Here is an 11,054-nt window from a genome sequence, read left to right on the forward strand (position 1 = left end):
TTCCTCGTACTCAGCACTTCCTGAAAACATAGCCAGAAGCAAGGCTAAGCAACTAGTACTCAGCAAGACTGACCCAACAGGTGATAACTACTTCACCGACTCCTAGACATGCAAGGCTCTTTGGCTGTGGGTTTGTGTTTGCCAAAATGCCTAAAGTTGGTCCTTACTTTTAATATTTTAGTTCATGTTCTAAGTTCATTAACCAGTCTAGATTAGCAACTTATATTAAGCAAGCATTGTTTCCAAAGAATTAAAGACCAAGCATTAAGATTAATATCATCATGTTCCATCTTTACTTAGTGTAGAATAGCAATCAAGCAGTCCCAAACTGTGAGATGCAGACGAATCGATTCGAATTTATTAACCATGCATGGTGAACCTAATCTCACGACATCCGTGCACCATGAGGGTCGCTTCACTTGTCAGCTATCCCCATCGATCCCTTAGGCACGTGTCAGGTCCAAACTTCCTTTGGCATGCAATGCTCCATAGTCCCGACCTTTTGCCGTACTGTGACTGCACTTGCACCCACATGATGCACCATGGGAACGACATTCCAAGGAGAGCAGGAATATAAGCCATGCCCCAGTTCAATGAGGTACTAGGCTTCCCTATCCCATACTAGGTATGAGATTAGTACTTTCAAACACTTGATCATAAACGCTGACACGTTTCGACCTTAGCAAATTCATTACTAGACAGACGGGGCAAACCACCACATTGGAACCATTCCCGGTCCCGTCCGTCATCCTTATAGTTGTAGTATGAGTAAACAAATAACTCCTATAACTCGCGAGTGAAAGATAATCACTCGACTTTTACCGAGTCCTATTTACCACAGCAACTACTCGAACTTAGCAACTAGTGTTCAGATCAAGGTACTAAGTTCATGCATCTACGGTTTCAATCAACTCCTACAAACGTAAATGCACAATCATAAGCATTAACATATTGCATAAATTTAAAAAAGGGAAGCATGCACCCGGGCTTGCCTTCAGGTTCAGGAAAAGTTAGCGGGTCTTCGGGGTCTTGATCTAGCTCGGGCTCAACTTCTGCGTGATGTAGCTCTGCGGCGGGTTCCTCTTCCAGCGTAGGGTGGAGCTCGTAGGTTCCGTCGGCGATATTAGCTTCTACACAACATGCATATGCAAAGAGTTCAGATTTGCCATGCTTTCGTACGAAGGATGCAAGACATGACTTATTGCTGGAATGAAAGTTGCATTTTGACCACATTCACCTAAACAAGGTTCTAACTTTCATTAATTTCATGAAGTAAGGTGGGTTATGGTTTAAACTCGAGGTTGACTTTGATGGTGATTGTGTACATATTTAAGATTCTTACAACTTAGGGTATCACAAGGAAGGTGAGGTCGCTTTTAGGATTGTTCGGGGTTCATTTGGGGAGTTATTTACTTCTGAATGTTTTTTTGTACTTCTTACAAAAATTACCCATTAAGCCTATTAGGACTTACATTTCTTTATTCACTTAAACCGATTCCTTATCTAAAATTTGGTTCCACAAACAAATAATAACATATGGCACTGAGAAAATTACGGCACCTTACTTATATCATTAATGAGTTACTGTAAAATTTGGGATCCAAAGGATGAGTACAAAAAGAATTAAAAGTATTGTACCACCAAGGGTAGCATGCACTTAACCATTTTTATCTCAAAACCTACAACGATTCTGAGGGTGAAACATTAACAGTGGATTGAAGGTGTATTACAGAGACTTTGGTGAATTTTTCATGATTTTTAGAGAAGGGCATCTAATTCCCATATTTTTCTCCTATTTATCTTGTTCTAAAAACGAAGGTGGGTTTCTTTCTATTTCTGACCAGGTTCCATATTTTTCCTACAAACTACACTTCAAAACTAAGCTACTCCAAGTAGTTTCATATTTTTCTCAGCTCTAGATTAGAACTTATGCAAAAAGAAATATTTAACCCTAGATTCCAAATATAAGGTTAAAACAGTGATTTAAAATTCTATTTCAGGGCCCTAAGTATTTTTTTGAGCTTTTACTCACTGAAACATACACCACAGAGTTGGATTTACCTTTTTAGCATTTTTCTTTGATTTACTATGATTTAAAAGGCCTAAGCAAGAAATAAAACTATGGTGTATTATTTACAACAGTAACATGAGCAAGATTATTTTTGATGAAACTAGGCAGATCACTGAGTCCAACAAAAGTGGTTTGGCATTTTTTGTGATTTTTCTATGATTTATGGTGCATTTACAAAGTTTAAACTAATTTATGCCGACTTAAATTAATTAACCGTGGCAGACTTGCAAGCTAACCCTTGCGTCTAAGGTTAAATTATGCAGGGGTCCCTGATTCTTGCACGCAGGCCTCTGGAAAAAGGAGAACGACGCAGGGAGGCCCTTGCGGCGGCCAGCGGCGAGCTCGACTCGATTCCGGCAAGTCTCGGGGTCAATCGAGGGCAAGAACAGGCGGGGAAACGTAGGAGCTCACCGGGGAGGGATTTGCGGCGATTGGGGTGTCGGAGCGGGCTCGACAGCGGCAGAACGGCTTCGGGACAGAAGGCGGCTTTGGCGGTGGAGTCCCGGCGGAGTTCCGGCGATGACAGGGCTCTGGGAGGGCAACAAGTCGCTCGGATAGGAGTGCGGGGTGGTGGTGGAGCTCTTGGTGGAGGTGTCGAGGTGCGGGGAGCGGCGAATACAGGGGCTCCACGGGAGGGTTGGTGGCGGTGCAGAGAAACAGGGGAGCGGCGTGGTTTGGGCGAGCGGAGTGAGGTCGCGGCGAGGTGAGGGTGCCTTTTATAAAGCCGGGGAAGAGCGAGGGAGTGAGGCGGAGCTTCGGGCGCGGGCGGATAGGATCGGAGGGCTCGGTGGGCTTCGGGCTGGAGCTCCATTGGCGGCAGCGCCATTGGCCGAGGTACGGAGACCGCGGGATAGGATCTCCCGGTCATTGACCTTGGGGGATTCGAGGCGTGTAAGCGCGGCTTTTCCGCGGCCGTGGGTTGGCGGAGCGAGGTGCTCGTGCGGTCGCTGTCCGGGTGTCGATAGGCGATCGGAGCTTGGTCGGTTTGAGGCGGTGGCGTGGTGTCCTCCGGCGGGCAAAGCTTGCTCAGGACGGGGCAAAGGGGATGCGTGACGCCAGGGAGCAGGATAAGCGCGCTCGCCTACTGGGCAGCCGGGCGCGCGAGTTGTCGTATCGCGGCCGCTGGTTGGGTGACGGCGAGCTCGCCGGTGGATGGCGGCCACGCGGCGAGCGGTGCACGGGCGAACATGCAGGCGCACTCTGGGCGCGCGCTGGGCGGGGTGCTCCTCGGGGCAGTCAAAAGGGCCGATTTTGAGGTCTTTTTCTCCAAACTTTTCAAAAGAACTTGTGAAACTCCAAAAGTAAAACATGTAGACCTAATATCCAGCTCCAAACTTTACAAAAGGAGTTTGCTTGAAATCGAGACGGATTTGAAACTACGAAGTTGCAAAGTTCGGCAGAACGGTGGCCTCCGGGGACTTAGACAGATCTCGGTTTTGCTGTTTTTCAGCATTTTGGCCGACTTTGGCTAAGATTTTGAGTAGCTTCCCGTTTGAATCAGGCCAAGATGTAATTGAAGGAAAAGTTCTTCGGTCTTAGGACTCCAACTTCTATTGGGGTATTTTCTCGAGTTCAGTTCAGTTTTTAGGAGGAACGGGTTCACCAAGATGCGCGCTCTGGATGCTCCCCAGACTTAGCGCTGGGATGTAAGTAGGCTGAGTTGACTGTTTTACATGATTTTGACCAAGTTTTTGAGTAGGTTCGGTTGTGATTTGGACTTGGGTCAGTGTAACAAAGTTGGTACACACTCAAGTAACTACAACTTCTATTAAAGGTCTGACTTCAGGTTATATATATAATGGTGAGATAACAGGTTGCAAAGTTGAGGAAAAACATGAATTTCAGGACTTAGGTCATTTGCAGGATTTTGATGTATTCCTGATTTGATTCTGATTTTTGACCTTCTCCCACTCCAAATCAGCCAAAGGGTTATAAATAAAAGTTGTTTGAAATTAAATATTTTACAACTCTTATTTGGGCAAAAATTTAAGTTGGTAAACAGAAACTCAAGTTTCCTAATTAACTCTAAAACGATCTTTTTAGGGGTAATTTGGGCCGTTCACCTCCTCTACTTAGTGACTAACAACTTTCTTAAGCTTAACTACACCTAATTAAGGTAGATTTGTTTCACTTTTTCCCCTAGCAATATTGGATGCAAAATCATTGGCTCATAATTTTCTACATTTTCACCGATTAAAGGGTTAATCTTGGCTGTTAGGTGTTCATAAAATCCGAAGGTGTATACCCTTCTCCTTTTCTGATTAATGTGATAATTTCTATGCCTTCTTGGTGAATGTAGGCCGTTAGATCTTGAGAAAATCTGATGGTGTATATTCTTCTCTTTTTTTCGATTAACGTGGTAATTTCTAAACTGTCTTGGCGAACGTGGTGGCTTCTTTTAACACTATTGTATTAAGATAATAGATGTGCAAATCTGTGGCACTCGTGATTACATAAATCCAACTCTCTAGAATTTTATAGAATCCTAAAATTTGAATAAATACTTTTTTCATTTGAAAGTATTTATAAAAAACACATAAATTTCATAAGTAGATTCATCTATAAATAAGAACGTGATTCAACTGGGATCCATAAAATTGTTTGAGGTGTCTTTGGTTTTCTGTATAAGTTTCTTTACCTGCTTACCTATGTGAAAGTGTATATATCCACATAAGTTTAGTGTCATTTGAACTCTTCTCTAACCTTTATAGAAGACACGAAATGAATGTACGATGGTTGTGTGTATGAATTTGATTGAGTACTATTTGCAAATTTTTAGAGAGGACGGCACAAGGAAATAGCAAGCTAATGTTAGAATAGAAAATATTGACAAATATTATGCCTTTTAAAAAAACTCACGAAAACTTGTGAGTATAGAACTCGCTCCGGTAAAAGGATGCCTGATGTTTTTTTTTAGCATTTTGTGGTGACCATCTTTATTAGATATTTATAAAATCTAACAAGTATTGTGAGTTTATATAAAAAATTTTGAGATAAATTCTACGAGTTCGATGTTTCTAAATTAAATGTTTTACAACATCAACAAAAACTTCAATTGAATATATATGAAACAAATTGTTTATGGATGAAGTATCTAATTAGACTAGTACCAGAATAGAAAATGGTGGCAAATGTTATTTTTTGAATATTTTCTAGAATGTTTAGGAGACGAGTAGGTACGTGACTGTGGTGTGCCTTAAGATGTGCAGTACATTTTTCGTTAAGAAGAAGAGAATTACAACGATGTAACTTCAGAAGAGACCCCAAAGTGTAGAGTTATAAGAGCCACCACCGGCGACAAGCAACACACAAACAACAGAAAAGAAACCTACACCACCACCACCACACTAAACACGACCTAATACAACCGATACCTGCAGGAGAGGGGGCACCACGAACACACGCACATCACCGATTGCCTAACAACTCGGAGCCAGCGGAGGTAGAGTGAGAGGGTCGTGCAAGATGATGCCTCCAAGGAGGAAGCACCGCCAACGCCGCCATCGTCCGACTGGCCACAGAAGAGCAGTCCAAGTCTTCACCTGCCGAGACCAAATGGATTGGTGGCCGCAACAATGCTCCTAGCGAGGTAAGCTACATTGAAGGACGCAACCGTTGTCAGCACTGGCGAATGCCAGGTAAAGCTTTCACCAAAGGCCCCCAAAACCAACTCCACAAACCAGATCGCTGAGGCTTGGATGCGAGCCAATGTGATGGGATGGCAGCGAGTAATCCACGGCGATGACGATGAGGAACATTTGCAGGCACCACCAAGATGACCATGGGCGACCAAGAGGCGATTGTGATGACCCAAAGATGACCAAAGACGCACAGGCCGCTGCCGGACGCACCACCGCAGATATGGAACCAAGATCTGAGGAGATCATGGTGAGAAACGACCTTGGCAACCGAAGGATTCGAGGTGGCGGATCTGGCCGAAGACTCACTAGAGCATTTTAGGGAGAACCGGAGCTCGACTGTGGTGGCGGCGGCCGGCTAGGGTTAGGGAGGGAGGCACTGGTAGAAGACCCGTGTTGGTATAATTAACGAATGCGAATAAATCCGCAAGCACACGGATACCGTTGTAGCTTTCACCTCAGAGGATTTCAAGGATATCGAATCCAAGGGAATGTGTATGTACTAACTTCTATTCTAGTTGGTCCAAGGACACACCAAGATAGGTGGCGAGGATAGAGAGCATTCCTAAGGATAGCACTATAGGTGAGTTAAAGGTCGATCTCTCGGGTCAAAATACTCGCTTCGGGCACCGGCTTACCCTGAATGAGTTAGGCGCCTCCGGCCAATGGCTTTACGCTATGCCCGAACGTGGAGGATTACGAAGGACCAATAGGACCGTCACCAACTACGGCCTACCTCTGCGGCCCATGAGATATAAAGCAAACGAAGGATAATCTTAGCTTAGACACCACGTCTACGCTATTGATTACTACTGCAATCTAACTACATTTGGCACCCCGTAGTAAACTACAGCACTTCGTATAAATACAGAGTGACAAACCCATGAGTAAAGAGAACAGATCTCACTTGGATATAAGTACTACTTAAAGAAAGTAATAAACCCCTACCACTAGGTTGATGCTCATCTTTCCAGTGTTTATGCAGGAGTTGATGGCCTAGAATCAACACTTAAGAGCCATCAACAACACCCCTGCACTTAGCCTTTGCTCGTCCTCGAGTGAAGGGCAAAGTCTAAGGTGGAACATGTCTTCTTATGGTAAGGAGAAAACATATAAGATATTCCAAACCATACCTGTACTTGTAAAATTTTTGAAGTGTCTATCATGTTACCTTGGGTGGTTGATGGCTGGAACGATCTTGACTCAAATCCCCTCCAATCTTTCTGCCTTAGTAACTTGGGGTTTTGACAAAGTTTTTCAAAAGAAAACCTTACCTAGCTCCTCTAATGATTCTCTCAGATCGCTCAATGTGTATGTTCCTCACCAAGACATTAACTTGCCTTTCTTCACCCTACTTCTAATAAAGCTTATGTGGAGCTCAAGGTAGGGATAAAGACAAGGCATACCTACATCACATATGTTGCAAAGCCAAAAACCGGATCCAAGTAGAATACAAGTCATACCATCTGATCAAGATGTGTAAGTGTGCGGATGGAATATGGTGGAAAAGTGTATGGACTCCTCTGGTATGATTCCATTGCTCTCCCTTTTCCCTTTCTTTTGGACTTGGGCTATCTTTTTCTTTTTCTCTCTCTTTCTCTTTTTTCTTTTTTTCTCTTTTTTTCATCATGCTTTGATCATGGTTTTATTTCTTTTTGCATAGCCCATATCTCTTTTGCAAGGATACATTTGTTGAGAGAGGTCACACCATATGCGGAGCTTTATTTGGTGGATGGATGGATGGGATGTTACTAGCTTCCAGTGTAGAAGTCTAGTATGTGGAAGTGGAGTGTACGTGATCTTGATCATGAAAGTATGAAGAATATTGCACAAGGTTCATAACAATTTGGCAAAGCTCAACATGATAGCAGGCAGCATATGTGTATAGGTTTTTTAATAAGATCAACATATATATGGCTTTGGTAGGATGGAGGCAAATCATTGAGGAGCTAGCTAGGTCATTATTTTTTTCAAGATAAATTTCCCAAGTACTTTGGCCAGAACAGAGCAGTGTTCATTTTATCGCGCCATATCTCAAACATCAACAACCTAGGTAGCATGCTTTCCTAAAGATATAGGTTCACAAGCAAAACAGGTGCAAGCGAGGAATATAGAACATGTATGCCAACCATAAGGAGCATGTTTTCAGCCAAGGTTTCATTTTAATTCTGAATTTAATTTTTAATGATCAGAGATGAGATTCATTTAAACTCGTGAACCAGGGAGTAGAGAGGTAGAGTGATGCACATACCATCCCTCTTGAAGAAGATGGGGATCGAGGTGGACCAATGGTGATTCGGACAAACCACGGGGGCGGTCGGCTCATTCTGGTGCCCTCACCTTATCCCTTATCATGTTGGTGCAATCGATGTTGTGTGACACCTTTGTGGGAGATCTCGAGTGTGTATGTCGATGATGAGCTTGAGAGATCTTCCCCACACTTGTGCTTGTACCTGATGCTTTATTCAAACAAAAAGGTGAAAATAAAATGGGGACTCTACTAGTTTGAGAACCTTACTTTATTCGAACTCAAATATTTTTGGGATTTTTTTATTTTATTTTTCACCATGATACCCACTCAAACAAGGCTTAATTTAAATTGCATCAACATAAGCAAAAGAGGGTGTGTATACTTACGGTGGACCCTTGAAGGGTGATATGTACCTCCTTTTTATGTTGTGCAACATGAATCCGATGCCTTGGTCTATCTTCCCATTAGAATCAAGCTTAACGACTTACCCATTTGGATTTGAAAACTTTCCTGTAGGGGTTAGTCCACATATACAACCAAGATCTATGAAAGTATTAACTCTAAGGTTCATCGATCAAACTCGACACCATGTCTAGTTTGACTGAAGAAGACATTTTAACCTAAGCACCATGCTTAATTTAAAAGGCCTATGAATGTATGTTGCGCAACATATATTCAACCCAAAGCATACAAGCATAGAATAAGGAAGCATGATCAAGCTATTTTCAAAGGGAGATAAACATGAGAAAGATGGGTGAACTTCGGGCGACCTCCAGGAAGGGCTTTGTTTAAAGTCAAAAGCAGGACGTACCTAAGGGTACTTACCATGGCGTTTGGGTGATGAAGAATTCTGAATCACCGCCGTGGTAACTCCCCCCCTTTTTTTCATTTTTTTATTTTATTTTTAGTTAGGCAAGATACAAGAACCAACACCATCTCCAAACCAAGATAAGATTTGGCACGAGAGGAACTTACTCGGGATATTCACATACCTTCCCCACACTTGGAGTTTGCATTGCTGGGCAACACAACTCAAGTGTGTTGAGTTCAAGCTTCCTTTTGTAATTGTTTCCTCACCAAGACTTTACCAAGGTGTTATAGTCGGTGTAGCACCCATGTTCTTAGGCTTCACCTGTTCATCGTTCTTTTTAATCTCTACCTGAAATGGTTAGCGACCAAAAATACCCGAAGGGGAGTTTATCCTAAAGACATGACCTTACTTTTATTGAAGGGAAAAATAAATGATAATCCGGGCTATCTCCAAGCAGTGCTTTGTTTATGGTCACAAGGTCAACCATTGGAACATCCTCTTGCAGATATCATTTGTGATGTGTTCCCCTGTCACCACCAGTTGTTGATGTGTCATTGAAGCTTTAGCTGCAAGGTTGGTGCCACAGTGCATCCATGAAACTTTCAATGTTTATGATAAACATATGCATCTACAACCAACCTTCTAAACTTTTTGCAAGAGAGGACCTTAGGGTGGTTGTAGTCCTCGTGCGTGCTTGGGGAACAAAGCGTGGCTGAATCTGGAGAGACATTAAACAATCATTGTTCTTGTGGTGTTTCAAGAATGAAGCTTCCATGCTCATCTATGGAATCCTTTCCTTCAGACTCCAGAGTCAGCGCCTCATAAAATTCCATGGCCCATGGGTTCTCCATCTCAAGAGATTCATTGTGGAAGATCAATGTTGATTCTTTATCATGGTAAAAAACAACATGATACGGGCTAGCGGGAAGAGGCTCAAACTCGATCGAGGCTGATGGTGATCGTTCTTCTCCACAAAGGTGAAGGGTTTCTTCCGAGCCGTACTCTTTGGGGGTAGAAGATTCTGCACCCTATAGAATAGGCTCGGATGATATGAACGGAGATACACGCATCACCTACTTGAGCGGGTTTTGCTTAGGGGAAGGTTCTATCAACAGATTTCTAGATTGAGCGATATGGACACAAGAAGCTTCCTCCCCTAATTGGACATCGAGCCTTCCTAGAGTCGGGGCATCTAAGAGAAAAAGTGCTGTAGGATGCCCGATCAAGATGTCGAAGTCTTGGACTTCGAAGACATGAAAGTCTAGGATAGCATCATCGTCTCCATTTCTTGTGGACACATTCAGCAAGCTCCCAATCCCTTCTAAGAGTTCTCCTAAGGAGTTCTGGAAGGCTATATCCATTGGTGCCAATGGCTCGTCTCCTAAAAAGGTCGACGCTCAAGTGGCGGACATCATGTTGGCACCGATGATGCGCTAGAAAGCTTGTTGGTATAATTAACGAATGCCAATAAATCTGCAAGCGCACAGATACCATTGTAGCTTTCACCTTAGAGTATTCCAAGGGTATCGAATCCTTGGGAACGTGTGTGTACTTACTTGTATTCTAGTCGGTCCAAGGACACACCAAGTTAGGTGGCGAGGGTAGAGAGGATTCCTAAGGATAGCACTATTGGTGAGTTAAAGGTCGATCTCTTGGGTCAAAATACTACTTTCAGGTACTGGTTTACCCTGAATGAGTCAGGCGCCTTCGGCCATCGGCTCTATGCTATATCCGAATGTGGAGGTCTACGAAGGATCAATAGCGTTGTCACCACCTACGGCCTACCTCTACGGCGCGTGGGATATAAGGCAAACAAAGGATAACCCTTAGCCCAGACATCACATCTATGCTGTTGCTTAGTATTGCAGTCTAACTACGTCTGGCACCCCGTAGCAAACTACATCACTTTGTATGAATATAGAGTGACAAACCAGTGAGAAAGAGAACTGATCTTACTCAGATATAAGTACTAATACTGTATACTATATCAAGGTCTAATGGCATACATAAGAGCATATAAGCCTATACTATGCTAGCAAGGGTATATGACTAGCATACGAGCATATAAGCCAAGCATATAGACATAGCAAGGATATAAGACTACTCATGCATCAAATAACCAAGTATAACACTATAAGAAGGAATCACAAATACAAACTTACTTTACTCAAAGGAAGCTAGCATCCGTAGAGGTACAAGTTGAGAGGAGAGTGCTGACACCTTGGCACTCCTCCCAAACTACCCCTCACTCTCTCTCTATCCTTAGAACAATTTAGGCAAGGC

The sequence above is a fragment of the Setaria italica genome, chromosome I, assembly GCF_000263155.2.
Source record: "Setaria italica strain Yugu1 chromosome I, Setaria_italica_v2.0, whole genome shotgun sequence".
Taxonomy (NCBI): Eukaryota; Viridiplantae; Streptophyta; class Magnoliopsida; order Poales; family Poaceae; genus Setaria; species Setaria italica.